Here is a 13,503-nt window from a genome sequence, read left to right on the forward strand (position 1 = left end):
GAAGCAATGAAGCATCCCTGGATGTTCACAAAGGGGAGCAGAGTTCCTATTCGAAGCTTCATTACTGGGTCCCTGTTCACAACCAAACGTTTCGCGTGGGGTCATAAGGAGCCGGTTGGCAACTGTGAACCCGTGTGGTGTGTAGAAACTGAAGTGTGAATCTCCATTCCATGTTCTCTGCATCTCATCTCCATTCCCTTTTCTCTGCATCTCACTTGCTGTAGCCTGTGATCCATCGGTGAAGAAAATTAATTGAAACCACCGAAACAGTGTTGTTATCAAAGGATCCAAAATCTGAATTGCTAGCAAAATAGTGTTGTTATTAAATAAAAAAACATATTGATGCTGTTGTGGGAAAGGTGTCCCACAGTTCCTATTGAACAGTGGCGTAACGAGGTGATCTTGGACAAGTCTGGCGAGGAGAAAAAAGAAACAAAGGCTAACGGGCAGAGGAAAGAAAACGGCACAACTCCTCCAGCCGATGGCAGCCTAAACCCAAGGCGGGCCGAGATCAAAACTCAACGCAGGTGGAGAACTTGCGCTCGCCGCCACATTGAGATCGAAGCTCAACACATGTGGAGAACTTGCGCTGGCCGCGGGGCCCATGCTTGCTGCGTCCGAGAAGATGGTGGCCTCCTCATCCTGCTCCCAGTCACACAGCTCCAGCAGCTTCCTCGACCTCTTGCTGACGATCGACACGTCATTGAGATCGACGATATCTGTATCTCTCTTCCTTGCCTTGTCCACTGGGCTGACGTGGACGCCATCGTAGAGCTGCTTGTTGATGCCAGGGCTTCGCTTGATCAACAGGGCGCCGCCTGTGTCGGTCAGCAAGCCCATCACTGCCGTGGGATGATCAGACGGAGCTTCGGCAGTGGCGACAACTACAGCCGTCTCATCATCGACGATCTCCTGAACCACCTCCTCCCCCTTCTTTGAGTGGCTGGGCCCGATCTCTTCAAATTCTTCCTCATCTATAAAGTTGGCAAGCCAATAATCAAGGTACAATGTTGTGTAGTCCTGAACAACAAAAAGAGTATAATCAGAACAACAGAGCATGTATAGCTGTCCATTCTAACCTCTATCCAAAATAAGTGTCTCAACTTTGTACTAACTTACTAAAGTCAAGACACTTATTTTGGGACAGAGGGAGTATGACACAATTACGATCACAGTTATTTTCTTCTTAGACAAATCATTAGTGCAAGTGTGGCGTATTTACACAGGACTCGTGAGGTGTCATTTAGACAAAATGTACACCTAATTTGACAATTTATGAAGAAATATGCTAGGATACTCATGCCATGTCTGTATATATTTGTTAAAGACAGTTGCCAATTGTCACTAGTCAATGCGAGAATGGAAGCCTGGCAGGCACATACCACTATCTTTCTGATGTGAACGAGCTTCATCTTGTTCTCCTCTGATGTACACCATTCCTCTAATGCAGGGCAGTCAAGAATGGTTAGATATTCAAGCTTGGTCAGCTGTTGTATGCTGTTCGGCAAAGACCTGATCCCCTCACACTGCTTGATGTTCAAATTCTTGAGAGAGGTTAGTTGTCCTAACCAATGCGGTAGTGATGTCTGCTTGAGGGACAGTTCTACAAGGGAGGGGAGGTGTTGGATAATCTCAGGCGAGGTCGTCAGATCATCACAACGCTTGATAGTTAAACTATGGAGGGCAGGGAGTTGGTGAAGCAACCTCCACTGATGCATGGGCACCTTGCTGCCTTTAACACTCAGTCTAGTTACCGGAGAAGAGGAAGCACCGCTGTGTGACAAGCTCTCCCCCCATGATGACAGCACATTATCAGATTCTACTATTTTCACAGATATAGCTCTAGGAAGACATGGCTTAATCCTTAACCTGGGGCATTTATATATGGTCAAGTTCTCAAGCTTAGGGAACAGGAGCTTAGTTCTACCTTTCTCACCACTGGTATATTCCATGTTCCACTCTTCCAAGCTCTCCATATGGTAGAGACCCAGCTCTTTTAGGTTTGGTAGTTGACCAAGTGCTGGTAGCTTGTTGCACTTAGGAAAATAACGCAAAATTAACTCAAAAAGATTAGGGAGATACTTCCAGATACCCATAAGCCAATCAGGAATGCTGACACTACTGTAACCATATATAGTCAATTTCCGTACACCGCTTGGTGGCACTAGTTTTTCCAACACCACCATGTCATCCTCAAATCTCCAAGCATCTTTGGTCCATTCAAATTTTAGCTCTGTAATATATTGTTTCTCAATCAGTTTTATAATATGTGCCTCTTCTGCAGACTTGAAATTTTCAAGTCCATCCATCATCAGCTTTCTACTGCCATCTGATATTTCCAAGTCAAAAGAAGATACCTCAAAATTGTCCCAGCAAAAAGAAGGGCCGTCTGAGAAATTCTGGACAACGGAAACAGTATCATCAGAACAGCATAGCATGTATCATGGTTTCAAATAGCACTATTGCATGCTATAGACTTTAGAAGAGATTCTGTGCTAAGGGACTTTGGTCCAAACGCATGAATACACATTTGAAATAGTGCGTTATAGCATTTAGAAGAGGTCCGCCGTTAAGAGGCTTAGCTTGCTATATAAAACTATGGGATGTATAGTTGTCCATGTGATAGAACAATTACAACCACATAATTCTTTTCTTCTTCTTAGACTAATAATTACTGCAACTGTAACGTGTATTACTCAATAATCTAGACGCATGAGGCGTCAAATAGGCAAAAAACTATAGGCACCTAATTCGATACTTATCATGATTACACAAAGATACTCATGCCTATCCCCGCAAAGAAAAAGATACTCATGCCTATATGTGTATAGCTTAGGAGGCACATACCTTTTCTCTGATGTGAGCAAGCTTCGTCTTGTTCTCCTCTGATTCACACCATTTGACTAATGTAGGACAGCCACGAATGGTTAGATATCCAAGCTTGGTTAGTTGTTGTATGCTGTCTGGCAAAAACTTGATCCCCTTGCAGTCCTCAATCTTCAATTTCTCGAGGGAGGTAAGTTCTCCTAACCACTGCGGTAGCGATGTCATGCTTTCACAACTAGACATACTTAATGTCTGTAGTCGTGTGAGTTCCCTTGAGTTTTCAATCAGTTTCAACTTGGTACATTGACTTATGCTAAACACCACAAGCTTAGGGAACATGAGCTCATCTGCACCTTCCTTACCGTTGGTACATGATGTGTCCCACTCTTCCAATCCCTCCATACGACGGATAAACAATGACCACAGGTTGGGTAGTAGACCGAGGGGTGGTAGGTTCTTGCACTTAGGAAAACCACACAAATCTATTTTCCTGAGGTTAGGGAGATACTGCCTAATATCCATAAGCCAATAAGGAAGCTTGACACACCCGTAACCAGTTATATTCAATACCCGTACATTGCTTGGTGGAACTAGTTTCTCCAACACCTCCTTGTCATCCACAAATCTCTCAGCACCTCCGGTCCATTGAAATGTTAGATCCTCAATTTTTTTGTTTCAATAGCAGATTTATACTTTGTGCCTCTTTTACAGACTTTATATTTTCAAGTCTATCTATTATCAGCTCATCAGGATTTGTATGCTGAAGCAGGCCAATATTGCTGCTACATTTATGATTAGAAGCATGCACTACAAAGTGTGGCAACGAGGCAAAATTTGACCGAAAACATGAGGATTTTTCATCCAATCTGAAACAGCTCGCCACATTTAGAACCTTCAAACTAACCATTTTAACCATACTATCAGGAAGCTTTTTTAGGTTGCGGCAGCCTGAGAGGTCCAGTGTACGAAGCTTCCTAAGGTTGCAAATACTTTCTGGTATACTGGAAAGTGTTAAGTTCTCAGACAAGTCCAGATGCTCTAGATTGGAAAGGGTACTGATAGAGCCAACCAAACTATCTTTTTGATCTTCTGATAGGGTTCTGACATTCATGCACCCTGATAAATTTAAATACTTGAGTTTGATTAGATTTTTTATGACCTCTGGCAGCCCTGTGATGTGCTTTGTGTCCACAGAAGAAATAATTGATAATTTGAGATGTTGAAGTTTGGTAAAACCACCCAAAACTTCTAATATAGAAATGCTGCAATGTGGTAAATCGAGATGCACGAGCTGCTTCAGCTCTGCGAATGATATTGGGAGTTTATGTATTCCATCACAATGTGATAAATCAAGATGCATCAGACCTCTCATAGCACCAATTGACTCTGGCAATGCTGAGATATTACGAGAACCTCTAAGGTTGAGATAATTTAATTCTGAGAGCTGGGTGATACAGCTGGGAATCATCTTATCTTGTATCCGTGGAGCATCAAGAAACCTCAATTGTTTTAGTTGACCAATAGAATCAGGTAACTTCTGAATAAAGCATTCACTTAAATCCAAGACACGAAGGCACTTAGCTGGTGAAAATGCATCACCACAAAGTTCCTGTTTGCCACAGTCCCTAAAATGTAGAGCCTTTAGATTTGCAGGAAAATTTACGAACAATTGCATTGACTTGCTACAATCTGTGAGCAATGCATATCGACGTTTGTTTCCCCCAGCGCTAATTTGATGGGACAAGATCTCTTTTGCGGGATCATGCACTAGGTCATGCATCGTGAATGCAACACAATTGTCTCGGTTTCTGTCACCCTGCAACAAAAGAACACCTAACGGTGTTAGAATTTCGAATTTATTTTGTTTTATAGTAGAAAATTTATCGGTAGAGCTACTACAATAAAACTGTTAAAAAAGTGTAAACAGATAGTATATCAATGGAAGTGCCTCCATGTGGGTATATTCCCATGACCATTAATTTGAAATACTACGTATTTTGATGTTGTGAGTATAGTCACAATTAAACCTGGTATGACTGGATAAGTTCTCAAAAGATCATGTAGTGGCTGAAGTTGTGATTGACATCTTCAGAGTTGAGATGCAAGTGCCTTTTTATCTTCAGATTTTTATTCCCATCTCCTGGGCTATCTGGCTTACCAGAAACGACTCTATTTTCAAAGGGATCCAGCCAAATCTTTATTCTTGCAGTAGGAAGCTGAAAGAAGAGCTCGACTGGATCGTTCATAGAGAAAAGAGAAAATCTTATCACGCTTATGAATCATGGGTCCTTATTTCAGATAGACCCATGGATAGATAATCTTTTTAGCTGGCTTGTGTTTCCCCTCCTCAGGGAAACCTTGTTTCCCTTTTGATTTGTTTTGTCTGTTTTCCTTTTTTACATTTGTAAGAACAATTCCATATAGTAAAAACAAAAATATATGCAGTAGGATTTATCCTACTGTTTTCTATCAAAAAAAGTTGTGGATCGGAGATCATTGATTAGTTATATGCAAGAAGAAGGTCAAAGTTAAATCCCAAGGATGGACTTGACGAACTCTTCAACCACTAGTAGCGAGCACCGTGGGCATAAGGTCTCCGACGGACTGTCCAGAAATGAGTGGGCCACCCCCCAGTGCATGTAGCTCCCGCTTGCGCAGGGTCCGGGGAAGGGTGCAGTCATCCTATAGATTATGTCATTGATTAGCTAAGATTAATCATAATTCGATTGGTAATTTTTGCAACCACTGCACTCACTCACAGAGGCGGAGCGTGACAGGGAAATAAAGGAGGGCCAATTCACTAGCCCAACAGTTAGGACGGGTCAATGAAGCCTTACATATCCGATGGGCCACGACATATAAAAGTTTGATGTGCCAAATGCCTTGGCATAATCGGAGTTTATCTTGAAAATAGTGGGCCATGGCCCGGTATGGTCCCCAATACACCCCGCCATTACTCACATGGCAGCCCGTAGTCAAGATCTAATTGGCTTCAACTCTTGGCAAAACCTATTTGGCGCTGCAGGCGCCGGTTTCTTTGGTTTTCTGCTAACCGGCGCCTGCAGGCGCGGCTGGTTGGGCTCGGCCCAGTTGCTACTCCTTTTTCTGTTAAAAAAGGTAAAAATGGCCGCGGCGTAAAGGACTCGAACCTGCGACCTTCTCCTCAACAGGTGGCTGGTGTAACAACCTCACCAACAAGTGCGATCGTGCTAACAATCTAAGGTTGCTATTCCTTTATTCGACACTTTTTCCTTTTGTTTCGTTTTCGTTTTTTCTTTTTTTTCCTTTTTTGGTTTCTGTTTTTGTTCTTTTTCTTATTTTTTTCCTTAACCGATGAATTGTCTTCAAATACGTGAATTTTGTTTTCAAATCAATGAACTTTTTTTGAATTTCTAAAACTTTTTTTTGAATCGATGAACCTTTTTTCAAAATCCATGAACTTTCTTGAATTTTGATGAACTTTTTTGAAATTTGATGAACTATCTTTAATTTTGATGAACTGTTTTGAAAAATCGATGAACTTTTTTCAAAACCCATGGACTTTTTTCAAAATCAATAAACTTTTTTCAAATCCGATGAACTTTTTTATAATTCGATGAACTTTTTTCAGAATCGATGAACTTTTTTCAAATCCGATGAACTTTTTTTATAATTCGATGAACTTTTTTCAAAATAGATGAACCTTTTCCCAAAATCTATGAACCTTTTTTAAAGAGATAAACTTTTTTTCAAATGGATGAACTTTGTATTTACATCTGTAAACCTGTTTTTTTTTCATAAGAAAGAGGAAAACTGGGTGGTTTTTCAGCTAAAAAAGGAAAAAAACTGGCTGCTAGGGAGTGGCCGAGCAAGCGGCGGATCCAGCTAAGCTAGGGATATAACTCAGCGACCGCGTTCGTTTCCCGAGCGAACGAGGGAGCGCGCTCGTGGACCGGCCCATGCCAGCGACAGTGCAAGCGCCAGTTCGTTAACTGGCGCCTGCAGCGCTGACTTGGGGCTCCCTCAACTCTTGTCCCTCAAATTTATGATTCCTTCATTTTGTAAGAGGGTTTCAAGTGCAAATATGTATTTGGCACTAACGGGCCTATACAAATTACAACTACTTGCAGTTGCATATTTCGAAAAATAAATTTCGCATGTGTGTGATGTATTAGAGTATGAGCCATAGTTTTAAATATAAGTCTGCTATAGCCCGCTATAGCCTTTTCAGCAGGGTGTCGCTAAATGGTCGTCTTCACAAATAGCTCGCTATAGCCGATTTGGAGGTCCGCCGCTATTTTTCATACCCCGCCATTTAAAATATTGGTATGAGCACTAGTAAAAAACTACTCCCTCCGTTCCTAGATATAAGTCTTTAAAGATATTTCAATAAGAAGTACATATGGATGTGTAGACATATTTTAGACTATAGATTCACTCATTTTGCTCCATATGTAGTCCGCATTGGAATCTCTAAAAAGACTTTTATTTAGGAACTGAGGGAGTATTTATATTTGCTATCTGCAGGAGACAAAATTTGGTAAAAAAATGGAGAAATAACGTGTGCCAAAATTTATCTTTTTTGTACAATTATTCACATTTTTTTAGTGAGCATAGTATCATACATTTGTTCAACATACATATTTCTGAACTTCCCAAGAAAAATTGCAACATGGGCGTGTGCACTATAATGTTTTTGGTCTGCGTCATCTTGAATATATATGTACACATCTGAGTGGGAATTTATAAGTTTGAAAAGAATAGTAGCATAGCAATGTAATAACTCACCGAAGGTTGTGTCTTTGAATATTGAAGGAAGGACATCCCCAAGAGTTGTGCAACATATTTCTCGCAGAGCTGCATAGAATCAAATACATCAGATTGCTCTGTGAATCCAAGTGCAATCCATTGGTAAATTAGATCATACTTCACTATACTGTGACCTTTTGGAAAGACTACACAATAGGAAAAGCATAACTTCAACCAATCAGGCATACGGCTATAGCTTAGCAGCAAGGATGCAAGCACTTCATGGTCTGTTGATGATGGGTCCTCCGAACTAGATAGATTCCATATATAATTGTCTCTCACTGATTCCCATTCATCAGACATCTTCCCCTTCAGTGTGTATCCCAGTGATTGAGCCGCCAAAGCCACACCTCCACACTTGTTTGCAATCTCCTTTCCTATATGCTTCAACTGTTTTTTGTCGACTCGGTCTTTAAAGGCAGTTTTCTGCTTTATTATTTTCCAGCAACTATTATTTGTTAACTTCTCTAGCTTGTATGGCCCAACTGTATGGCAAATTTCCCTTGCAATGGCTTCATCTCTTGTGGTTACGATAACTGTCAGCATGCTACCCACAGCAGGTCTTAGCATGGACTTCAAATCCTTTAGACTACGTGGATTTGTCTCCCACACGTCATCTAAGACAATAAGAATCTTCTTACCAGCAAATAACCCGCTCAGCTTCTTATATATCATCTGCTTGTTAGTTATATGGCTCTCCTCTGATAGCTGTGATATAATAGAATTGCCAATTTTATTCAAATCGAGATTTTGGGACACATAGATCCATGCCCGAGAGTAGCCTGCGAATTGAGAATCATTGAAAACTAACTGAGCTAGGGTTGTCTTGCCAACTCCTCCAATGCCATATATTGGAAGGATGGTGACCTTGTTATCTAGTGTGATGCTCCCACATAAAGTAGCCACTATTTCCAATATTTCTTCAGTCCTGCCAATGATCAGTCCTTCCTCCACATCCGAAATTGTTTCTCGTATGTCAGGAACTTGTTTTACACTAGAGCTATTGTCTGGCATACAAATGGAATGCCGGTTTTGATTTGTTATATTGTCCAGTTCAGCTGCCATCTCCTTCAACGTATTAGACATTGTATTATTGGAACCAACCATCGGACATGGGAGAACGTCTGTCAACTGCAACAACTTTTTATGTTTAATACATGGAAAGATCAACAAAAACATCATTACCAAAGAACAATCTGGTTATGCTTATTTCGAGGTACGAAAGCCTATTTCGAGGTGCAAACTCTACAACTGCTAATACATGTATGGAAACAGTAATCTTCTGTAAAAATGTAAATAAATACTCTTGGACTTCCATTTTGTGTGCATTAAGTATGCAAATAATACCTGTTTCTTGGGAATATGAGTTTCTGTCTTATTCAGGGCATCTAGGATATCTGCTACAGTGAGTCTATTGTTTCTTTCAGAATCCACACAATGCATTGCTAATCCGATGCATGTCTTCACCTGATGTAATTCCTCTGATATGTACTTTGATGTCAATTCAATCGTTGTACTCCATCTGGTAAGTACCTACGAAAACATGAATATAGAGATATAATTTGAGATCGACATTATAGAAGTATGATATGTACTATATGAATATGTGCGTATCATTTGTCCGATGAACAAAGGTTCTCCGTGTGCATTTCTTTTCATTTTTTTAGAATCACTAGTTCAATACATATGCATTTCAGTAGTCGACGAGTAGTTTATACGCTAGAATTTTCTACTAACAAGCAGATTAATTATATGAATAATTAGACTATTGGTTGTTTATGTTGATGACCAACAGTTCCATATATATAGATTCCTTATAGTAGTAGATATCCAGTTTATTGGGCTGTTAGACCTAACATTTTCCCTTTCCAATAAAAGAAACATAATGCATAGAGTATACTCCCTCCGTTCCAGAATACATGACCCAACTTTGTACTAACTTTAGTACAAAGTTGAATCATCTATTTTAAAACGGAGGGAGTAGATATCAATGATTTGGTGGTTTGATATATGAACTCAAGTGCCAAATTGAAAATGTTTTTTTGCTTACCTCCTGAGTTAATTGTGCCACGTCAGGCACTCCGGTAGAATTGGAGTAACCTGTTGGTCCTGTCATTATCTCTATCATCACAACACCGAAACTAAAGACGTCATTCTTATTTGAGATTTCACCATCGTTTATGAATTCTGGTGGCATGTACGTCCTGCATGATATCAAAGGACTTGGTCATCACAGATAACATTTATTTCATCACAGAAGAAGAATAAACTGAAAATGAGGAATTCCATAAGGCGTGTACTGGGTTCCTCTGATTTGTTTTGTGACATGAGTGCGTGCTCCGCTGAAGAACCTTGACAATCCAAAATCTGCCACTTTAGGCACCATTTCACTGTCTAGTAATATATTGGCAGGCTTCAGATCAAGATGAAAAATTGGTGGTTTACACCCGTGAAGGAAATCTAATCCTTCACAAATGCCCTTTATAATCACATATCGTTTGCTCCAATCAGGTGCAAAAGATTTTTCTACACAAGTTGAAAAAGGGAATGTTACAAAAATGAGAATTTAGGAATTTTGTTTAGTTCAAAAACAAAAGAAGATGAACGTATTAAAGGTAAGTTCCATCTTACCAGGAAGACGCTTGTCTAGGCTTCCACCCTGCAAGTACTCAAAGCAGAGGACTCTATATATGTGTTTACTAAAATCTTTCTAACCCTTGTGCTCAACGAATTCAGAAGTTGTTTCATAACTATAACCAAGGAACTGTATGATATTTGGGTGCTTAATCCTCGAAAGGATATCAACTTCACTGAGATATTGTAGGTCATCTATTCGTTGCACCGTATCAACATGAAGCAACTTCACAGCAACATCTCTTCCTTTGTACACTCCCTATGTTTGACGTAAGCATTGTACACAATTATTTGTTTATAACTGGGTCGTTTATTTGTTAGTGTCTGTTAGTGTCTGTAAATTCACAAAATATCAAGTAGTAAGTCATACCTTGTAAACGTCTCCATACCCACCCTTTCCTATCCTTGAGTCCACTGAGAATTGAGTTGTAATCTTACGTAAGTCATGTAATGGTATACGCATTTCTGCAGTCATATGTTGACCTTCTGTACATACATAAAAAGAATGTGTGAGTTTATAACTGTGTCATTGAATACAAGAAAATTATGGAAATCACCCATACCTCTAAAGATTAAGATTTTTGTTTGGCAACTACTACGGGATTGCCTTCCCTCGGGGACGGAGGTACTTAAGCGGCATGGACCTGGTGATGGTCTTTGCCCTCTCTATGCAGTACCAGAGACCGGGACCCATATCCTCTTCTCTTGTACGGCGGCAAGGGTACTATGGACTTACGTCCGTGAGGCATTGGGGCCCGACTGGGAGGCCTTAAATCTCGCGGAGTTTCTTCAACATAGAGCTTTACAGCAGTCGCAACATCGCCGCCTATTTTGGCTTGTTTTTGCGGCGATGGCGTGGACTCTTTGGACGACTCGGAATAAGATGGTGATCGAGAAGGTTTTTCCGAGGAAGGCATCTGGCTCCTTCTTCAAATTCCTTGCTTTTCTGCAGCACTGGCACCCGCTCTCGAGGCAGCCTGATCGCGATCGACTCGGTCTTATGATGGATGCACTCTTGGCTTCGGCGCATCGATTATCGTCTTCATAGTGCTGCCTCATGGCTGCCACTAGGTGGCTTTTTTCCTTATTTCTTTTATCTTTTCTTGGGCTTGACTGTGTTGTGGCCCCAGCCATTGTCTATCGGGTGTTGTTCGAACATGGATTGTATGGACCGTTGCTTTATTTATAAAGCGGGGCAAAAGCCTATTTCGAGAGAGTACAAGAAAATAAATTTTCTAATGATGACAAAATGAAAAATTATCGTGAGAAAAAATAGTTCCACACGGCATGGTCCGAGCTAGCATTGAGACACTCAGTGACAGTTTTCCTATGCTCTTCGTGCCATATGTGTCATGGTATAGGACGTCTGTGTCTTTCGATGTCTTCTCCAGAGGTATCTGGCTATCGAGGCGTCGGTAGACGGATAATGACGGATGGTACATACACCTTCAATGATGAGTTTATGCACTCCCGTGAAACCACAAGATCTCTGATCGGGGTATGTCGACGCGTGCGTACGTCATGACCTTGCTAAAGGTGGTGGATTGAAGTTTGGCTTTGAGGATGAGAATCCGGAGTTAAACTTCGTGTTGGACTCGCCATCATCGGCGCACATGCAACGATTCCTTCTTGAAGGCGTGGTCTAGGAGTTGTGTATTTTTTTATTTTTGAAGTGTCTTGTAACTTGGGTTAATGGCTATCTGCTGGAGTTACTGTCGCGAGGCATGCGACCTTAGTTTTTTCCGCTTTATTTCCGGATCGATGTAGTTCGACTGCTAAATTTTGCATTTTTAATGATATATGACTGCATTCATGGTCCTATGCAAAAGTCGGGGATATCCTCCTTTTTCGAAAACAGACACACACACACATGCCGAATTGGGCGAGGGTCCCACTCCCACCCGTGTGCAGCCTTAGTTAGGCAGTAGTAGCTCTAGCAGTGCGGTTCTGAACCTCTGGTAGCATAGATCTGACCTCCCTCACTCTACACTGGCGTCTATTGCCATATGCATCTGCGGTTCAGTGAGGTCCTACACCCACAGCCCTTTTCCTCGAGGCTACTGTGATCGATCCCCTTGAAGTTGTTTCCTCCAAGGTGGAGTTTGCCACCATGATGGTTTCGTCGATTTCTGTCAAGTTATTTGGTGACTATGCTAGCCTAACATAATTCCTCGACATATCAACTTGATAGTAGGCGAGATTTTAAATTTATCTACAAGACATAAGTTGTTTGAAATCTCATAGGAATTAAAACCTATGAATATGTCATAGAAATTGTTTGGTTGCATCCTAGCTAGTTTCGTTTGGAACAGCATGTAAGATTATCCATAGCGACAATTCACATGGGATTAATTTAGGGGGAAAGAAAATCTAAATAACAGAATCCACGAAAACGCCTATGTAGTTCGTTTGAATCAGTGATACCCCCGTAGGAAAACATCGGCATGAAGCAGAGTTGTCAGAATTCCTATTCACATGGGATTAATTTCGATCAAAGATGCCAGTCTGGATCAAGAAGCAGGTCTTGGAATAAAGAGAAACTATGGTTGATTACCTTGAGAAGCCTGCTGCAGTGCGGAAACTGGCGGCGAGTTTCAGATGTTGCCCAGTGCCTGCGGAGAAGGGGATTTTATCTCAGGAAGAAGACATGGGTACTACTTGGAGCTGAGAGGTCTCCTGCACACAAATTGAACTAAGTTCCTTATTACTCCGCATGCAAGTTGCAACGGCTTGCCAAGAGGGTTTTCTTTCAGGTCAACAATGGCTGCCGTGCTGGCCTTCTACAGCCTGGCTCTCCTCTAATTAGCGTGGACAAAATCGTCTTTGCCGATAAGATAAGCGTGTGGAAGAAATGGTGTGGTCCGTGCCTTTCTCAGACCGGCTCAATCTTTCTGCACCACTCCAAAATACTCTTTCTCGACGAAAAGGAAATGGGCGCAAATTATGACGAGAGACTTCCCAATGCCCGATCATCTGGAGTAGGGGAATTTTATCTTAGGACATGGTTACTTTCCGAGAGAGAGAGGTGATATCCTGTAGAGGACCTTCCAGTCTTCTATACGTGATTTATCACGGTCCCTCTCGCGGAAGCTCCCCTCCCTAGGGTTCCCACCCCCGCCGCCGCCGGCGACCCCGCTCCCCCGCCGCCACCGGCCGCCGGGCGCAGGCCTCCCGGCCCGCACCGCTCCCCTCCCCCTCTCCCCTTCCCCTTCCCCCTCTCCTCCCCTCCCCTCCCCTCCCGCGGCGCGCCCGCGC

General features: G+C 41.8%; 1 pseudogene; it reads right to left on the bottom strand.

The window, feature by feature from the left end:
- Positions 1-275: 275 nt before the first annotated feature.
- LOC119307001 lies at positions 276-13,089 on the bottom strand (annotated as a pseudogene).
- Between the last annotated feature and the right edge of the window lie 414 nt (positions 13,090-13,503).

This window comes from Triticum dicoccoides, chromosome 5B (genome assembly GCF_002162155.2).
Source record: "Triticum dicoccoides isolate Atlit2015 ecotype Zavitan chromosome 5B, WEW_v2.0, whole genome shotgun sequence".
Classification (NCBI taxonomy): Eukaryota; Viridiplantae; Streptophyta; class Magnoliopsida; order Poales; family Poaceae; genus Triticum; species Triticum dicoccoides.